The sequence below is a fragment of the Pteropus medius genome, unplaced genomic scaffold (assembly GCF_902729225.1).
Source record: "Pteropus medius unplaced genomic scaffold, Ma_sr-lr_union100, whole genome shotgun sequence".
Taxonomy (NCBI): Eukaryota; Metazoa; Chordata; class Mammalia; order Chiroptera; family Pteropodidae; genus Pteropus; species Pteropus medius.
This window is the reverse complement of record NW_024352786.1, coordinates 2,495,084-2,516,496: the sequence shown is the minus strand read 5'-3', so window position 1 is coordinate 2,516,496 and position 21,413 is coordinate 2,495,084. Positions and strand designations below refer to the sequence as shown.

Genomic DNA, 21,413 nt, shown 5'->3' with positions numbered 1-21,413 from the left:
CAGGTGCTGATGAACTAGGCATTAAAGAAAACAGGAATGTGACTAACACTTTGTGATCCACTGTTGTGTATGAAATAAATTTGAGATTTAATAATATGTTGCTTTGTATTTATCTGTTTTGTTTATATTTTGCCTTGAGCTTGTACATTCAGAGAAAGCTGAATTTTTATGGAATAATGCTATTCAGGTTAAAGGCATCCAATAATATCTTGTTAATGGCTGATTTGTTTAGAAAATATATAGGTTATAAAAATCTAGAAATAAACAACTGAAGAACATAAACAACACCAAGTATAATGGATGGATAATTTTCTACTTCCTCCATATCATGTTAACTTTAAAAAAACATATCAGTCATGGCTATTCACACCTTTTCAGCCTCATTTCCTTTTTCTCATAATTCTTAAGCATGTTGTTTTTTTGCTACTCCTGATTAACATGCTAGTTTTGACAGATTACTTATTGCAATCGGAAATTTTAAGTTCTACACTTAAGACTTTCTAATGTGCAGTTTTCTTAGGTTTTAGTAAATCTGTTCAAACTAATTTCATTTGCTATCTTAGTACTAATCATTTTATGCCTAGACCATAGCAACAACCTGCCTGATGTTTGACCTCCAGCCTCCAATTCTAATGTATCGTCTACAAAGCTTTAAAAGTAGTTTTTCTAATGTTTTTTTTTAATAGACTTTATTTATTTAGGAGCGATTCTAGGTTTACAGAAAAATTGGGCAGAAAATACAGAGTTCCTATATGACACACACATACACTCAGGTTTTCCTATTAACACCTTGCCTTAGTGTGGTACATTTGCTACAGTTACCAATATTGATACATTATTAACTAAAGTCCATAGTTTATATTAGGGTTCACTCTTTGTGTTGTAAGGTTCTGTAGGTTTTGGCAAATGCATAACATCATGTATCCAGCATTACAGTATACATTATAATTTCACTGCCCTCTGCCCTAGCTGCAAACCCCTGGCAACCACTGATCTTATTATCTCTGTAATTTTCCCTTCAAATTGAGATTTTGACTGTCATTTAAAAGCTCAGTCTCTAAAGTAGATCCACATGTGTGAGGGGAAAAAAAGCGAGCTGTAGAATATACATATAGAATCCTATTTATAAAAATTTAAAACCATGTGTACACATATATTTGATTATACAAAGAAAATTTCTGGAAGGCTACATTAAAAAATGATTATTCTGTGGAAAGCACAATGGTGATGAGGAGAGTTGATGAGGTCTTTCACTTTCTACTTCTATTTTTTAATTTCTTACCATGTACAAATATTATTTAATAATTTAAAATATTTTAACTATAAAGCTTTAAAAATCTTTGGATAAAGATGTTTTTCAAATATGAAGGCACTGAAATCCACAAAGGAAAAGATCTAGGAATTTTAACTACATAATAATAAAAATTCTATACCTCAAAAGCATCATAAAATTTGATCCACCCTGCTGTTTATCCACCTGTGATATTCTTTAAACTCATATTATCATACCTGATATTCTCACTTGACTTTTTAATGATTTCTTGTTCTTTCTTTACACATTACTAACCTCCCACTTAGCATCTTCTTGACTCCTATTTTAGGCTTAGTTTCATTTTAAAATTGTGACCCTTTTCAGCAATACCAACCCACCTTCCCGTTTTATTTTTACAGCAAGTATTACCTTCTAAATGATTTGTTAGTTCATTAGATATTTAGTTGTTTGTATGTTTTTAGCTCTGTCCCCCATGCTATTTCCTATCACTAGAAACTAAGTTGCACAAAAATAAAGCTTTTTGTACTGTTCACTGATGAATTCCTAAGTACCTGACTCTTGTAGTTGCTTAATAAAAATTGTTGAATAAATAATTGAATTGTTTTAAAATTATTAAACTTTGAATTTCTTAATTAAATATTGATTTATGTTCCTTTAATTCTGTTTCAGTTGGTGAATGTTGTTTAATTTGTTGTATTATATAGTGAACATTTTCCTCAGGTGTCTAGATATTTTCATTCAAAACCTCACGTTCTCTACTGCCCTTTCTGATAATGGATATGGAAGAAGAGCAGAAGGGCAGACCTTGGATTTTATCCCTTCCCACAAATTTAAGAATTATAGAGTAGAGAGCTCCAGGCACCACAGATGAGATATAATGCTCTGTTGGGTGACGTATTCTATAAATGTGTTTGCTGCTATTTCACTGGTTAACTCCTCTAATAAAGAATTGTCTTGACACTCATAATCCAGCAGAAGGCTGTTGTAATCCACCCAAACCCTGGAGGTTTGGGGAAGGAGTAGGAGAGTGAATGTCCCAATGCTCCAGAGTATCTGGTCAGCCCACACTCTTTTCCATCAGCAAGTCACTTCAACAGACCCTTTATATTATGCTACAAGGCCTTATCTGTTGCTTATGATTTCTGTAGCAATCAGTTGTCTGGCACTGATTGTTCCAAAGCAAAGTGGGGAAGTGGCAGGAATAATACCTAAAATATATTCCTAAACCTAGCAGGTTTCCTCACAGTTTTTGATCTTATCCCTCAAGCCCTTGTTTCTGTAGTTACCCAGGGTTGGTTTGGAGGGAAGAAGCTAACAGCCCTTAGTAGTTTTCGTTTTCTCAGGAACTATACATAAGAAAGCTACTTTAAAGACACAGATAAGTTAAAAGAATGGAGAAAGATACCTCAAGTTAATATTAATCAAAAGAAAGCTGTAGTTGTCTACAGCCATGCCACCCTGAACGTGCCCGATCCCATCTGATCTTGGAAGCTAACCAGGGTCAGTCCTGGTTAGTACTTGGATGGGAGATCACCTAGAAATGCCAGGTGCTGTAGGCATTAAAGAGAAAAAAAAAGAAAGCTGTAGTTGCTATATTCAGACAAAACAGACTTCAGAACAAGGAAAATTATCAGGGAAAGGGGCATTACATAATAATAAAGGAGTAAATTCTCCAAAAAGATAACAAACCTTTAATGTGTGTACATCTAACAACAGAGCATTAAAGTAGCTGACCAATCAACTAGATCTACTTGTCATTTATAGAATACGTCACCCAACAACAGAATACACATTCTTCTCAAAAAAGATAGACATGTTAAAAAACTTGTATGTAAAAAGATAAACAGTTAATAGGTATACAGTAAATTTAGAAAAGTATTCACAAGGAGGTTTAACATCTGTAATATACAAAGAGCTCTTAGAAATTTACCTTACCAAAAGTAATCACTATCCTGAATTCTTCTTGAAGACTATACCACAATTTATCCATTCTATTATTAATAGACATTGGAGATGTTTCCATTTGGGGGCTATTTTGAGGAGTGCCACTATGAACATTCTTGTGTCTTGTGTATGTCTTTTGGTCTACATATGTATGCATTTTTGTTGGATTCTCTATTATATCTAATAATCCATTTGAAGAATTTTTTTGTTCCTTGAAACTTTGAACTTAGTGGTTTTGAAGTACTCAATGAAGGAATGCTTCCTAGGAAATATGGTTTCAATGAATTATAAGTGGATACTGATCACTGAAAAGTTTCGTCTTTTCTGTCACTAACCAAGAGGGAACCGGATCACTCTACTGGCGTGAGTGAGGGATCCTTTTTTTTTTTTTGAGGGATCCCTTTTAACAGAGAGAAATTGGATTGCTGCTATACAATGGAGTAAATAGAACTAGGTATGGAATGTAGGAAATTCACTGAGATGCTTCTTAGTTTTCTCTTGTCAATAGTCTAATAAAAACCTAGGGTAACCCAAAAAGGACCTCCACTAGGACTCATCTTACAAAAATGAATGTTTGAGTCACCCTTGTAAAGAATCCCATTCAGTTTAGATGCAAGCAAAAAGTAAGAAAAACCTAGAATGAGTGTTGAAAGCAAGCGACTATGTTCATGAATCTAGGCCACATGACCAACTAAAAATAAAAAACAGGTTTTATGAAACTACGATTATGTTTTGTTACTTGATTCCTCCCCAGCCATATATGAAGAATTCTGGGGTGGCTAATGATTTTGGTTTCAGGTAAAAGTATGACTGAATTGAAACCACCCCATGATGACTTCATAGCTGATGAGAGGAGACTGCATTGTGGAAAAGAGTGAGGTGAACATAGTTACTGCCCCAGCTCCCTCCTTGAGAGGTTAACTTGAGCCTCATGTATACTTGACCAAAGATCATGGCCTCTCTTAAAGTGAACTCACAATTCTCTCTCCCTCCAGAACCTGGTTAACTTCCTCTTCAGTCCCCTGGGGCTTAAGAGTGCTACAGCTCCCCTGCTGTTAGTCCTCAGTTACAGAACTATCCTAATTCTCATACCCTACACACACATTTGTACTTAGTCCCTTTGTAAATAAACCTTACTTATTAAATGATCCTGAGTGTGTTATTTGCTTCCTGTTAGGACTGTTACAAATTCTTGTCTTGCTTCTTGCCTAAAATCTACTTGGATATTAGCATAGCCACACCATTTTTCTGTTAGGTTTTGTATGATACGCTTATTCAAGTTTTTCTACATTCTAATTTTTATGATATGTCTCTTGAAATCAGGTTAAAGGTATAACTTTATAAATCCAAGGGGACAGTCTTTGTCTTTTAATTGGGATAATCAATTTCCATTTAATATAATTACTGATATATGGGGCTTTAAAGCTGCCATGCTGTCTTTTGTCTCATCTGTTCCTATTTTTCTCTACTTTTTTTTTCTCTAGTTTTTTTTTATTCCATCCTTTTGATTAGCTTTTTAATTATATGTGCTTTTACTATTCTTTTATTAATTACTCTAGAAATCAGAATGTGCTTCCTTGACTTCTAAAAGGCCAGTGTATATTAGTTTATCTATTTTATGGGACAGTGTGAATTGAATACCTTAGACTACTTCAACTTTATTTACTCTCGCCTCTTAATTTGTTATTGTTAGGTTTTAAATCTTTTTTTACACCACAGTATACTAGCATTGTTTTGTAAAGTTAACATTGAGATTTACCCATATATTCCTCCTTTTCATTGCTCTTCATTCCTTCCAGAATCTGACAGCTTCCATTTTTCTGTTTAAAGGCCACTCTTTCTTCTAATGCAAAAGTGCTGATGACGAAGTCTGTTTGTTTGAAAATATCTTTATTTTGCCTTAACTTTGGAAAGTTATATAACTTGAATATGAATTCTAAGTTGGCGATATTTTCTTATAGTACTCTGAAGATAGCATTATTTTGGTTGCAAAACAGTTGTCTTACTGTCATTCATTTGGTAATATCTTTTTCTTCTGTGCACTTAAAATTTTTCCTCTTTGGTTTTCAGCAGTTTTACTGTGTGATTTTATTTGCTGTTTTCTTGCTTAAGGTTTACAGTGCTTCTTGAGTCTGAAGCATAAAACCTTTTGCTTATTTTAGACATCTTTTCAAGTATCACTGTTACATTCTCATTCTCTCCTTCTGAGTCTGAATTATACCTATATTAGACTCTTTTATTTTTTACCCTATACCATATGTTTCTTCCACTTCTTTTTACATTTTTTCATTCTTTTGTCTTTCTGTAAATCTGTCTTCTGAACTGCTTCCAATATCTGATTTTGTCTTCAGCTCTGTATAATTGGCTATTAAGTCCATTCATTGGGTTTTTAACTTGTTTTTCAATAATATAATTTCCATTTGGTTCTTTGTGTTTCCATTCACTAAACATTCTTACTCCTATATTTTAAATTCCTGAGCATATTAATCATAGTGTTTTAAAGTCTTCATCTCATTCTCCTTGTGGGTTCTGTTTCTACAGTCTATTATTGCTTCTCTGGTTTTGTCATATCTTCTCACATACCTGATTATTTTTTATGCGTGCTAGATATTGTATATAAAATATTATAGAGGTATTTTGAAGCTCTAGATAGCCTTACTTTCCTGTAGAGAGGATTTTTTTTTTCCTTTTACTAGACAGCTAAACTAAACAGCCATTAGCAGACTTAGATCCCTACAATGCAGTTAAGGCCTGAGATGATTCAGTCCCTGCCAGTTCTATTTTCAGTACACTCTGACTCCTACCTAGGGTATAGCCCTTCAGGATTTCAACTGAAAGTCTGAGGTGTTCTTTCTTCGTGAGCCCTAAACTCACAGTTTCTCTCCCCTAACACTGGCCCTGTAACTCTCATAGATCTGGTAGCTCTCCAATGCCTTTAAATCGGTTTTTTTTTTTTGGTTTTTTTTTGGCTTTGGCCCAGCTTTCCTAGTTGTTCTTAGCAGAAGCATGATCGAAATCACCTAGTTCTTAATTACCAGAAGTGGAACAGCAGAGGAATCATTTTTAATGTCAAAAATTGTACTGAATGCTCCCTTTATCCTCTCCATCAAAACACACAAGGTAGTAGTTGTACATATGTTTAGTCTATAAATAAACTATAAATAAATATAACAATGTATTAGTTATATATATAATTTATATATAATATATAATAAATGTCCAGGTCCCCTGCGATAACTCTTACTTAAAAAATTGAAATTCTGCTAAATGAAAAGTTATAGTCTCAGGAAAGTTAAAAGTATGTTCGAAGGGCATGGGGAGCCCAGTTTCATTAGAGAGTTCATGTACAAAAGCAGAGATAAAGTTCTGGTTTTTATTCTCTATTTAATAGGTAACTACTGAAAACTTCTTTATTATGGTACCTTTTAATAAAAGCTGTATTTTGTCTGATAGTGATATGCAAGGTAGACTAGAGAAGTAAGAGTACAGGCAAAGAAACCCACTAGGAATCTACAGTAATGGACTAAATATGAGTTCATAAGAGACATCATAGTGTAATGAAAAGAATGTTGACATTAGAGTCACAGGACTTGTAATTACTGGTGCTGTCAACTTGGATAATACATTTAATGTGTCTGATTCTGCTTCCTATTTACATGCCAGTCTCCTTGTACACCTTCAATAGAATGCTGGATATCTATTTTAATCTACATTATAAAATTTAAGGTGTAATGTATATTTGAAGGCCCAAAGAAGTGAAACTAATAAATGTAATAGAGAACTGCATGCTGAACATCTCCACAATTAAAAACAAATAAGTCACTATTTTCTCCCTAACCTTTGTCTTAATTTCCAAAATCAGCTTCCTCTTCTGACTGACCTCTTTAGGTGAATATATTTTCTGGTCACCAGAAATGTATTGAAGTAATCTTTTTCTTTCACTATTTTTACTTCTTTGGGCATTCAAATATATATTACACCTTATATTTTATAATGTACATTTAAAAAGATATTCATCATTATATTTGATAACCACTCTCTGAATTAAGCAAAATTTATTAACATTTCAGCATTCTATTGAAGGCCTCTCTCATTTTAATCTAGTTTCCCCTACCCCTATTCTTAAATGAATAGAATTTTGGTATACATTTTTTTTTTTTATTTAACAGCCCTTCTTGTTCTACTAGAAATAAAATATTTTATGTATTTTTTACTTGGGACCACAGAAATAATGTATCAGCATCCTCCCTTATCCATTATACTTCAGCATTCTCAACCTTAGGGAACCTGGAAGTAAAAAAAACTGAGGAGCAAGGAAAATTGTTATGAGCTTTATTCTGTAGCAAAAATATGAATCTGTTTTTGAGGTATTAAGTGTTTCACGAAGGAGAATTATCCATTTAACTGAAACTTCCAATTATTCACCATGGACAGAAGGTCCATGCAATCTGAAAAGCCTTGTCATTACTGGTATACTGGTAAATGTTTGACAACTAGCTCACCAGAAAAAAAAAAAGGTTCTGACTGTGGTGTTTGCAAATTTCTCTAAGGTAAATACTCCCACTATGCCCCATATCAAGCTGCAAGACATCACTCAAGGAAGAATTAAAGAGGTGTATACTATAAAACTGTAATACTCCCACCATGTGGATACCATAGAAATAATTACAAAAACACAGATAATAGTAAAATGTAGTAAAATGATCAAGAAGTGAATTTTGAGGATTTATTATTGAGTCTTACGTACTGGATTTTAATATAATTGTAAGATTATATAATTAATATTTAATAATGGCTGTGTTTAACAATCAGCCTGCAAACTTCCTAAAAAATTTAAAATTGGCACTCATAAGGCAGCATAAGCCAGCTCTAGCATACTGCTGCCTGCACTCTTAGTTTTGGAAGAGACTTAGTGACTAGCCAATATGAGTTGAGGTGGTTCTGCTAGTTAATTATTTTTTTAAAAATTTTAATACTTAGATTTATATAACCAATCCTTAAATTCCACCACCTCACAAACTAAAGTCCTTCATGTGTTTTTCATATTCCTCCCTGTATGTTACCTTGTTATGACTTTATTACTTAAAAAAAATTTTAAGGCTGCTGTACATATTTAACCTGTGTTACCTGTAAATAAATACTGACAAAAGGAACCAAATAAACAATGGGCAAAAATACATAGAGAGATTTCTTCAAAGAAGATATACAGATGGCAAAGCAATACATGAAAAGATGCTGATCATTAGTCACTGAGGAAATGCAAATTAAAAATGACAATGAGATACCACTACATACCTATTAAATGGCTAAGATTGAAAAGACAGATCATAACAAGTCAGGAGGAACTGGAACTCTCTTATACAGCTTATAGGAATGTAAAATGGTACAACCACTTGGGAAAACAGTTTGTCATTTTCTTAAAAAAAAACAAAAAACATATATCTACCATACGATCCAGCCATTCCACTCTTAGCCATTTACCCAAGAGAAATGAAAGCATATGTCCATACAAGCACTTGTATAAGAATATTTACAGAAGCTGTATTTGTTATAGACAAAAATTAAAAACAACCCAAATGTCCTGATAAGTAAATAATGACATATCCATATAAGGAATACTACTCAGCAAGAAAAAAAAAAATGAACTATTGAGACACACAGTATTGATATCAAAATTACGCTGACTGAAAAAAGCCAAACAAGAAAAGAGAGCATATTGTATGATTCTATATAAACAATATTTTAGAAAATGCAAACTAATCTATAGTGACAGGAAACAGATCAGTGATTTCCAGTAGACGAAGGGAGCAAGGGGTGGGAGGAACAAGAAAAAAGGTTTATAAAAGAGTATAAGGACATTTGTGGTTATGCATACATTATCTTGATTTTGGTGATAGTTTCATGGGTATATATGTATGTCAAATTGTGAAAATGTATACTTTAAGTATGTCCAATATATTGTATGTCGATTATATTTCAATAAAGCTGTTAAAAAACAATCTACAGTGGCCTGACCACTGAGCTAAGAAAAAGGCAACTGCTTGGTTCTGGACAGCACATTGCCATCTTTCAGGGAGAGTAAAAGTGTATAGAAGTTCTTTGGGCAGCCCTAAGCACATTGCTGGCATATACTGAGATGTCAGGCAACTGAAATTCTCATGTCTTTATCACATGTCTGTTAGGTCAGATTCTCTGAGTGTCTCTCCTTATGTTTCCCTAATATATTTCATATTATTTGTTTTACACATGACTATTACTCATAATGAGGCTTCAGTATTAATATTCAGTAGACCATTGGTTTTTTTTAGAACACTAAAAAAACCATTGGTTTGTTTTGTGAACACTAGGAATACCCACAGAACCACCTGAGGCATCCTGAGTGGGCGTGGGGACTGGAGATGGAAGGAAAGTGATCAAAGAATCTGAGTGGGCAGGGCTGCAGCCTCTGACTCAAGCAGCTTAGTTTGACAGACTTAAGGACTTCTGGGGAAAAAAACAAAGTATGAAAATCATCTAAGTTTTATCCACAAGCCAAGCTTAGAGCCTGATGCATAGTAGGTACTCCATAAATACCTGCCGAGTGAATCTTGATTAAATTCAAAATGCCTCTCATTTCTTTCTGCACACCTTCTGTTTCTTAATTGTTTAATACAAATTTTTATTGTCATTTGTGTTTCTTTAGATAAGAATATTAATTTTTGAGAAGTCATGAATTACACCAAAACAATGCACCAATAATTCTTCCCATAAGCAGCCTGAAGTGACCTCTGAAAATGGTTCACTATTCTCTTGACCCAGAAAACCCCACAAAATCATGCTAATTAGGAGATTCAAATCTTCGTGTTCACTTTGAGAACATTCATGAAACTGCCCAGGCCATCTAGGCTATGCCTATCTGAAAAGCCACCAAGTATCTGAAGGATGTAACTTTACAGAAGCAATATGGGCAATTCTGTTACAATGGAGGAGTTGGTAGGTGTGCCCAGGCCAAAGAGTGGGGCTAAACACAGAGTCGGTGACCCAAAAAGAGTGCTGAATTTTTGCTGCACATGCTAAAAAATGCTGAAAGTAATGATGAACTTAAGGATTTAGATGTAGATTCTCTGGTCATTGAGCACATCCAGGTGAACAAAGCTCCCAAGATGCGACACAGAATTTACAGAGCTCATGGGTGGCTTAAACCCTACATGACCTCTCTGCCACACTGAGATGATCCTTACTGAAAAAGAGCAAATTATTTCTAAACCAGAAGAGGAGGTCGCATAGGAAAAAAAGATATACTAGAAGAAACTGAAGAAAAAAAAAACGTATGGCCCAGAAAAAAACAAACAAACAAACTTATGGCCCGGAAGTAAACTCAGCATCAAAGAAAGATATGCTAACAAAAGTAAAATCACAGGGGAAAAAAAGCACCAATAATTGTAATGTACTAAAGTGTACCATTTTATAAAAGCACTGATTTTATATACATATTCACACATTGATTAGCAATGTAAGCCTCCATTAACAAATCTTATGGGTATTCACACCACACACACACACACACACACACACACACACACACAATTACGGGTCTAAAGGCTGAGGAAATGAAAATCACACAACCATATGAAAAATTGCCCTGACGAATTCATGATCTACCTACACAAAGTCTTTTTTTGTTTTGGTTCGTTTTTCAGTTTCCCTCAGCAATTCCAAACTTTGCCTACTTTTCTCATGCCCAGCTCATTGTCATCACATAGCCCTCCTTCCTATTTTACTAAAAAAGTTGAGAACATCGAGTAATAATGGTCAAATTCCTGCCTCCTCTCACCTAAAATTTATCTTCATTTTTACCCATGCTAATCTTCTTCCTTAGTGTCAAATAGGGTTATCTTGTTCAGAGTCAAATACAGATGACTCAACACAAGTTTGAAAAGCACAGGCCCATTTATATGCATATGTTTTCCAATAAATACTTGTACTTTCTATCTGCAGTTGGGAGTCCATGAACCAAATGTATGCATTGATCTAAGCCATTTTATACAGGGACTTGAGTATCTGTAGATTTTGGTATCTGCAGGGTCCTAGAACCCATCCCCCACAGATATTGAGGGACAATTAAGTTTTGGGGGAGTTAAAAGTTTTATGTGAATTTTCAACATCATGGGGGCAGGATGGGGCCTCTAACATCTGTATCGTTCAAGGGTCATCTGCACTCTATTTTTTACCTACAATCATATCTTGTGAAGAAATCTGCTCCATTAATCTCTCTGTTCTGTATCTCCTCTCTCATGATTTCCTCTAGACTATAAACATACTCAAACCCCATTCTAAAAAAATATCTTCCTTTGACCCTGAGTTCCTCTAAGCTAATACCCTATATCTCCTAGTTTCCTATCATGACCAAGCTTTCCATTTTTTCACTTTCATTCACATCCCAACGTACTTAAATTGAAATTATGTCAACATCACCTTGCTGAAATTATGAGTCTTCAGTGCCAAAATGTGACAAATTTCTAATCCTTGTATATTTGAATTTTCTATACCATTTTGACACTTGATATTTGAAATAGGTAGTAAAATATTTTTTGGATGAATAAAGTGGGAATCAATGGAGTGAAGAAGTTACTCTTAAACTCGAGTACCCAATGGATTACAAATAGCTGAGTAGCCTGAATAATGTAACCCCCTTCCCTGCCCCTACCAAAGATGTTCACATTCCAGTCCCTGGGGCCTGTGAATATGTTGTTACATAGCAAGGGGGAATTGAGGTTGTGGACGGAATTAAGGTTGCTAATCATCTGGCCCTCAACTGGGGAGATTGACCTGGAATATTCTTGTAGGCCCTAATATAAAGGTCCTTACAAGTAAGAGGAGGAGGCAGAAGAGTATGACAGAGTGCTATGACATGAGGAAGACTCGACTGGCTTTGAAGATGGAAGAGGGTCATGACCCAAGGAATACTGGTGGCCTCTAGTAGCTGGAAATGGCAAAAAGACAGATTCTGCCCTACAATCTTCAGAAACAATCCTGTTTATACCTTGATTTTAGACTCGTGAGACCCATTTCAGACTTTTGAGCTCCAAATCTGTGAAATTAACTGTTGTCTAAGCCACTAAATTTTGTACTAATTTGTTACATCAAGGAAACTATTAAAGTAACCATTTCTAATTTTCCTTTAAAGTTGAATCTTGCGATATTTGCTATTAAGTCTAACTTTGTGTTGTGGGGGCTTGGGGGTGATGATAGAAAGGAAACCAGGATCGAATGAAGTTCTTCAAATCTTTATCACTTTAGCTAATAAAACAGAAGGGTCGGATGCCTCATTCTGATGGACAGAGGAGTAAATCATTCCCACTATGTCAATTTGAAACTCTGTTAAGCATTTTCACATAGGAACCTAACACATATACAGAGAGGTTGGATTTAGAGAATAGCTCTTTGCGGGATGACCTAAAGACATGACTACTTTTCTATCAGAAATTATGTTCTAAGTTCCAGAAGAGGAATGAAACTTAAAATGTATATAAGCCTTTCCTTCCTTTACTTTCCCTTTAAAATCCTGTTTATTTGTCTGTCCTATCTGCCTAGCATTTAACTCTACTCAAGAGTTACAACATCAAACAACAAATTAGACTTTAGGTATGTGACAAAGGATTTTTGTAGCTTCTATCGGTGTTTCTCAAACCAGAATCTTTTAATCCTTTACCAGATTTTTTTTCCATTTTGTGATTTATTTCATTAATCTATAGAATAATTAATATAAGCATAGTCCAGATCACCTTAATTCAACTAAATACTGCCGTGTGTTTTCAGAGCCTGTATGTGTTTAGGTTCATGATCTTGTTGGCACCGTGTAATAGCACTTTGTCTTAGGCAAATGAGAACAGAAATAAATAATAAATGCTTCTTTCTGGAAATGTGAAAGCCAAATTACATCAATGGGAGAATGACAAAGGCTTCCTAAAGGTTCTAGTAGGGACAACGGATCATTACTTATGGACCACAGCATAGTATATATGTGCCAAATTTAAAAAACCTAAACTGTAGTAGTTAGTTTTATATTTGTTTCCAGAACCAATTTGTAAAAAATAAAATAAAAATCAAGTAGCAGATATTAATTTTATTAGTTTACATTTTTCTACATTTACCATATAAACTTTATTTTTAATTTAAATTTACTTCCTGTACTATGGGTCCTTAGTGCAATTACTGCAACTATTTTAGGTCTTTCTCAGAATCATATCCCATCTAGATTATTTCAATAGCACTCCACGTGGTCTCTTTGCCTCTAGTCTCCACCCGACAACACTTTCCTTACATCTTCCATATTGCTATCATAGTTATTTTTATGTAATTAAAATCTGATTAAAACTTTTTTCTGCTAAAAATTCAATGCCCCCATCCCATACCCTTCATAATAAAATCTGAACTAACATGGAATGGTAAGGCCCTCAAATTCTTTCTCTTCTCTCACCAGTAACACCCTCCACTCCACCCCCACCTCGCCTCTCTCTCTCCCTCTATATCTCACACACACACACACGTTACCATCCAAAGTACTGTGGAAACATACTCGGTCAACTTATTTGAAACTTTATGTTGTTCCCTCTGTCTGGAAGCCTTCCTCCCTTTTCTTTTTCCAGCTAAGTCTCTTTTTTCCTTCATTTGTTTAAAGACATCTTTCTTCTACAGTGAAACTTTTCCTTATCACTCCCAGCTGAATAAGGTATATTAGTATTACTCTGTGCATGTATTTATGCCATCAAACATACCATGTAATTGTCTGATGCTTAATGGTCTCCCCAATCAAGTTTTTTTTAAAGGTGACATTTGGGTCTTTAGGTATCTTCAGCATCTAGCTCAGTGTCTGGCACATAATTGGCATTCAAAAAAATTTTTTTAATGAACATTTAAGAGAATGGGAGTGATTCTGTTAACAGACCTCTATTACATTAATTTCTTCAGCCTAAACCTGAAAGAGCTCTTCTTAGCTTAGTCAGACCTAAATATCGCCGATTGACACACTGCATGAGTCTCTTGGTCTTGCCTCAACCTGCACCAAAAGCAGTCCCACATTATAAATGGATGTTTTCTAAAACTGTTTATAAATAAGGCAGAACATGCTGTTATATGTGAACAATGTTACAGTGACTAGATTTCAAGCTGGCAAATATAAAAAAGGCAATTAAGTTACATAAAACTGAGCAACAATGGTGGTAGCCCGATTGTTTTCTAGGGTATGAAACCTTGAAGTGCTTGAGCACAGAGAAGAAAAAAAGGGTTTCCTCCTCATTCCCAGTTCCCTAAAGAAACAGTTTAAGTTTACCACTGGTGTTTTCCCTCTCACTTCTGCACACCTCCCCACTGAGTCTGCAATGTCCCTCTTACCTTGCCTTCTGTCCCTAATTAGCACCCAATCCAAGTCAGTGGTAGGCATTTAGCCCTACCTTAAAATGCTCCAAAGTAATTTTCCCCTTCTCTCCATTAGTGAGAACAGAAAGAAGGAAAACAAAGAAAGCTAAATTCACATAAATCTGTGAATACCTTAATTCTTGTGGACTTTTTCCTTTTTCGTTAAAAAAAAAAAAAAGTCTTGGAGTTTAATTTCAGGCATTGTAGCACCCAGAGCTCTTTTTTGAGGGGTCTTTTTGTATGAATGGGAATCTGTCATACTGTTCTCTTACCAGGTATATATGGTAAAGCTCAATCTCATTACTACTTAATTATTAACTTTTGAGATTTACAATGCTTTGATGATGGGATAGCTCTGAAATTATCATACTTCTTCAACACCAAATGGGCAAAATTCTTTAAGTATTTTTTTTTAGAGGTAGCATGTATTAAAAACTAAAAGTCTGACATAGTGGCTCCATTAAATCACTTTGATACTATGTAGACCTGATCCTTTAGAGTCACTATGTACAACATTCCATAATCATTCCTAACTTAAAATTCTTTAGCAACTGGGCTTTGGGTGGTAAGCACACAATATGCAGATGTCAATTGGTAATGTACACTTGAAAATTATATAATTGTATTAACAATGTTACCCCAATAAACTTTATTAAAAAACAAAATGAAAAAAAATTCTTTAGCAAAAGAATTTTAAATTTATCATCACTGCTTTACTAAAGAATTCTCACATAGATATATTTAAAAAATCAAATTCAGTATTGGTGAAATAATCATTTCTGGTCTAAATTATACCGTTTACTTTAGATCTTTCGTATTGTTATTGAAGCAAGAAAGATTATAATTATTGTTTGGAAGTAATTTTAATTTGAACTCTTTATTTTCAGTTAAGTACTGATAAAGCTAATTCATATATTGGGACTCACAAAAAGGAGGCCACCCCAATGGCCTGGCCCATGTCACATATCTAAACCTAGGTCAGCCTGCACTCACAGGCAACACCTGTCAAGGAAACCTAACCTACACCAATCACAATGCTCCAACTCAGCTATATTGATAGCTCACCTTACCTTAGGAAACAGGACCTGCTGGCCTTACAAGGAAATCCTCGACCTCCTAGCCAATCATGCCTTTTGTGTCACTGCTTCTAATGCTCCAAGAAACTCACTCCTGCCCCAAATCCCTCGGGAACAGTGCTCCACTCACTGTGAGGCACCGGACTCCTCTAGTCCATGAACTGTTTTCCCTTAAATGAAGGACATCAAACTTGTTACAAAAGTGTTTTAGTTTTGTTATTTGACAGTATTTCACCCTAATCCTTATCTGGATAAGTACCCCTGATTTTCAACCTACTTGATTTCATCTGAAATTAAAGAAAACTTTTTTATATTTAGAGAATGCCAAAATCAGTGTATTCTCCTATTTCCAGCCATAATTATCAACTTTTATTTTCAATGAAATGTTGTTTAAATTTTTAATCACTGCTTTATTAAACAAATAATACTGATGAAAATAACTCCAAATTTAAGACTAATAGACAACGAATGCTTATTATTATAGTAAAACTAAATTAAACTGCATTGTTTGAACTGAAGGAAAAGCCTCTTCCTGGCTGTAAATTTTTCACATTTTACAAAGATGCTACATCTCATTTATCACTGGTAACCTGAAGAGTATTACGAGATGTTGAAAATATTTAGCAGTGTTTCCAGACTAATTTCACATTGATTCTCATTAATTTTTTTAATGCACATTGAGATAATTCACATACCATAATATTCACTCTTTTAAAGTGTACAATTCAGTGGGGTTTAGCATATTCACAGAGTTGTATAAATACTACAATTATCTAGTTTTAGAACACTGCATCATCTCCATCAAAAAGACCCTATAACTCAGAATTCATTTCCCATTTACTCAACCCCTAGTCCTTGAGCAATCAGTAATCTACTTCCTGTCTCTATGGATTTGCCTATTGCAGTCATTTCATATAAATGTAATCATATAATATGTGGCCTTTTGGTCGGGCTTTTTTTACTTAGAATAATATTTTCAAGCTTCAAGATACATGTTGTAGCATATAGAAGTATTGTGTTCATTCTTATTAACTAATACTATTCCATCATATAGATATAGCACATTTTATTTATCCACTCAGCTGATGGACATTTGGGTTGTTTCCACTTTTGGCTATTATGAATAATGCTACTCTGAACATTCATGTGTACAGGTTTTTACGTGGAAAATATTCAAATTTATTTTTAGCTCAAACATTTGTGCATGAGTCATTATGTACTAAAAAACATCTTAATTTAAGGTCAAAATGATATTCTTATCATGAAATAGAGTAGTTTCCTAAACACATTACCTTGTCTTGATCATAAAAATGAGCTTCTGAACTGGTAATATACAGAAACTCATTTGATTTTTATGCAAACAATATCAAATAACATTTGGTTGACTTATGTTCTAAATTACCTACTCCAAGCAGAATACATAAACATGCATTCTGGATATAAAATCTAAACTATGGCATTTACAATTTAATTAAACTAATAAAATGATATTCACTGCGTTAAAGCTAATGTCTTTAGCAAGTTATAAAATTCTATGAGAAAGTTACAAAGGTCTGAAAACACACATGCAATATTAAATACTATCAAAGATATGTACTAATCTATGTTAACTATATTTATTCACAAGCATATTTTAATTAACTCCTATACTCAAGCTATTATATGTGGCTTCACATACATATGATGCATTCACATATTAAGACTTTGGCACACCTTCATTATTTGGATTAGTCATACCACTGCCACTTTTATACTAATTTTCTTCATCTTTTATATTTTCTTTTGTTTCATGCAAATTCATGCAAGAAAATCTGATCTACCATAATTAGAAAGTTTTTGAGATTTAAATATAGTATTAAGGATGAAATTGCTTTTAGCTTATCTTTTCAATATTTTGTACCTGCATTTTTTAATGTTTCTTTCAATACATAAAATCATAATCTTTTTAGCATATTGAAAATGCAATATAAAAACACTATTTTTCTTTTTTTTCAGATGGTAAATTAAATACGTCAAGTGAAGAAAGTCAACTTTACCTTTACTTGTAATTATAAATTGGACTCTGTATAACATTAGACATGTGAATACTATTTTAAAGTCTGAGCTAATCTTGGGCTACCTCCTTAAATTTCAAAATGCTTCCAGGCCATGTTCTTTTTAATTTTAACCTTAGCAAAATTGAGCAAAAATGTTAAGTTTGCTAGTGTAAATACAAATAAACAGAAAGCATAATCGACCAAAAAATTCACTTCAGTGCCAAATAGAAATGAATTTAGGGTTATACCAGCATTTGTCTCCACTAAACATGGATAATCTAGAACTTCATATACTAGGATTCATTTACATGTCATCGTTGCTTGTATACTATCTTGATAAAGTAGTGGCACCATTATAAAACAAAGGTTTAATTTCAGATGCATGTTTGTAGGACAGAGAAGGGCATGAGTGGATTATTCATCTTCTAAGCAAAACTCCATTACAACGAAATTTTTTGTAGAACAAAATATTTTCCAGCACCAACTGGCAGTCCACTTATTTAAAAGTGGGGTTGAATATAAGCAATATTGCTGCAAAGAGAGAATTTAGAAAATTCCTTTTAGTCACTGGTTGGAATTTTACTTGGAATGGTAAGGAATGCATAAATATTTGAGGCAGAGAATATATATTTGTTGTACTAGTAGGCAAATCAACGTTGGCTAATAGTCAAAGGGCTAAAAAACAGCTTAATGGTTGAGTGTGAATTTTGAGGTCAGGATGCCTAGGTTTAAATTCTGGCTTTCCTACTTAATAATTATGACCTTGAGTATTTCATCTATATAATGGGGATTTGATGAGATAATGAATTAAAAGACCCAGCATATAGTACTTCAAATAATAATTATTAACACTTATTTTTAACAATTTCAAATATGCAACATTTTAATTTCACCCTTGGTTGTTACTCTCATTTTTCAATTCTTCTACCACATCTTATTTGTAACAGTGTGTAATAAATAAAAGTGACATAGTAAAACCTAAGTTACCCAGAATACTTGGGAAATGAATCGTTCTAGTTAGGTAAATTTTTCATAGGGTAGCTTTATAGGTCTCAAAAAAAAAAAAAAAATCAACATATTGGATAAAACAATTTCCTAAACCTATTACATGCCTTCTTATAGAAAGTATACTGGTGGTAATTAAATGTTTTCTTGACGAATCACTATTGCTATGCATAGGAATTAATTCTATTTTAAATTTCACAATCCCTTCAAGGCTTTCCAAAAGGAATAAGCCTACTTGACTCTACCTAAGGTTTTTTAACACATAGTTCATGAATAGAAATCAGGGTGTGTGTGAACTTGGATATGAAAACACGAATTACATATTTGTTTTTACTAATCTCTAACTGAAATTAGAATGTAATGTTGAATGTAAGCAACAAACAACTAGCTGTATCTATGTCTGTGTCACCAATAGGAATCACAAATACTTTTATGACAAATGTTGCAAAATCTTAAAATATTTATGTTCATCATTATTTCAAAATTTTGGTCTTTACTAGACCATCATTTGATCTTACTGTGTTAATAAAACACATATATTCCTATGCCAAAAATGTTTTCCTTTAATATTTGAGACTCTATTTCAAAATGTTTTTTTATGATGCTATGAATTTTATTTTATACATTTAAAAACATTATTCTAAGATGAGTCCATGGTTTCACTAGACTGCAAAAGCAGTTTGTGGCACCAAAAATATTAAGAACTCTGACCTCAAGTCTGTCTCAGCCTGCTGTGCTCTGTTAATTCAGAGAGTTAACGTGTTCTGTTATACTTTCATACTGAAGTTTGCTTAAATTAGGGTAATACAAATGGGGTTCTTCAGCACTTTTCTCTTGAATATTGTGAGTTCCCTCTGGGTAGGTAGGAATGTTTCCTACTATGCCTGAATCTTGGCTTCTGAAAGAACAAAACAGAGGGAGAAATGCGTCAAAATTAGATTCGAATGGCACTGAAAGTAGAAATATAAAACATCCTACTCTCCTACTTTCTAAATTGAGACAATATACAACTCCATTCAATACATACTCTGCCATTTATTAGCTTTGTGTTCTTGGGATAGGAACTTAATCTCCCTGTGTATCAGTTTCTTTATTTGCATAGGGGGTTAACAGGCACAGTACCTGGTACATAATAAGTGTTCCATAAATATTACCTATGTTGTTATTCTTAGATTTGTTTTACACTGTGGCCTGTTAATGTCTGGTTAGTTTATTAACTTACATTTACACAGCACTGTAGCCTGCACTGCTCTTCCACATACATTATGACATCTGAACCACACAATAAACCTGTGAGAAAGGACATCTATTATTATGCTTAGTTTAGCATTGAAGAAACTAAGAAAAGTAAGTGCACCCTATCACACATATGGGAATAGAGCCAGAAAACAAACTTGGATTTCTCCTTCTACTCCAACTGCCGAATCCTGTGTTTTTACTATATTAAACTGGTTAAAAGAAACAACAAAGGAAAGATGGAAGGAGGGACAGAGGTATCCTGTAGGCCATGAGGTGAGCACTAGAGTGCTTTGCTACTCACAGAGAGGTTCTCTGAGCAGAATAATTTGTATCACCTGAGAGTTTTTAAGAAAGGTAAAACTCAGGCTCTGCCCTAGAATATTAAATCAAAATCTGCATTTTGAATAAATCCCTAGGTGATTTGCACAGATACTAGCTTGAGAAGCACTATTTCACTGATTGCTCTAGTGACACTATTATGGTCACCTGAACAGTATACATTAGCTCATTTATCGCAGACCTATGAAGTTTTAATTAGGTAATGCTTTCTTGTAACAGGAAATAACTTGCTACTTTCCTTTTTTAAAGTTAAGTATATTTTTAAAACAAGTTTTTATTTCCATTTAATTCTTAAGTAGGATCATTTAAAAGAATGTTAGAAAACTTTAAGCAGGTCAGTACTTTTAAATTCCTTTAAAAAATTAATGTCTTACTAACCTTTGCCTGAAGGAAACACTATAGAGCAAAATCACTCTCTATACTTCGCACTCGGCAGATTAAAACAGGCCAATCTTATCCTTGTATTTCTTCCCCTGGATGTTTCAATAAGTATTGTTTCACAATGTTGTGGCTCTAGGAACGGAAACAAAGCAACAAGAGGAAAAAAGTATTACCTCTATTCCCATACTTAAACCTCGGCGGATGGTAGAGGTTGATTACAGAGAACAGCCCGCACCTATCTCCCTATTCTGCATCGCCATATATTCACAGTTGAGCTTGATTCCTAAAATGCTCTAATTCTGGGAACAGGTCTCAGGTCCGCTCTTCTCAGTATTCTTCTCAGATCCTGTAGGGTTAGAAATACACTATATTTCGGCAGGTGGGCGCACTGATTAGCGGTCCGCTAGGTTCTACTTTAAATGATTGTTCCCATTCGACGAGCGCTTCCTCCTACTGGTTAACCGGCTCAGATCCGCAGGCGAGTAAATACCGCTCACCTGCGCCACCGGAAATTTCAAAAGCCGGGTCAACCAGGACTACAGGCATCTAGTAATTAATCCATGGTACCTCCCACCACACATTCCTGATTGGGTGCGTGAGAAAAGGATGTGCCGGCGCGCGCTCCTACCAAGCCGGAGAATTACATTTCCTCTTTCCACCAGCATAAGCACTCATGGGCGGTGTTTCTCCGGCGAGGCCCGCCCCAACACGAGCCGGTGCCTC

General features: G+C 34.3%; 1 long non-coding RNA gene and 1 pseudogene across 4 annotated transcripts; one reads left to right on the top strand and one right to left on the bottom strand.

Annotated features, from left to right (window-relative positions):
- The first annotated feature begins 2,713 nt into the window (after positions 1-2,713).
- LOC120591263 (uncharacterized) lies at positions 2,714-2,832 on the top strand (annotated as a pseudogene).
- Positions 2,833-16,074: 13,242 nt separating this feature from the next.
- Positions 16,075-21,411, bottom strand: LOC120591143 (uncharacterized). 4 transcript variants are annotated; one of them, XR_005649848.1, is made up of 5 exons: positions 21,188-21,312; positions 20,926-21,036; positions 20,688-20,822; positions 19,954-20,021; positions 16,075-19,629 (listed from the first exon to the last, which is right to left on the bottom strand). It is a non-coding gene; the product is annotated as an uncharacterized LOC120591143 (long non-coding RNA). The 4 variants fall into 4 exon arrangements; XR_005649849.1 differs by lacking the exon at positions 21,188-21,312 and having other exon boundaries at positions 16,075-18,257; positions 19,443-19,629; positions 20,926-21,181; XR_005649847.1 differs by lacking the exon at positions 21,188-21,312 and adding an exon at positions 21,319-21,411 and having other exon boundaries at positions 16,080-19,629.
- Between the last annotated feature and the right edge of the window lie 2 nt (positions 21,412-21,413).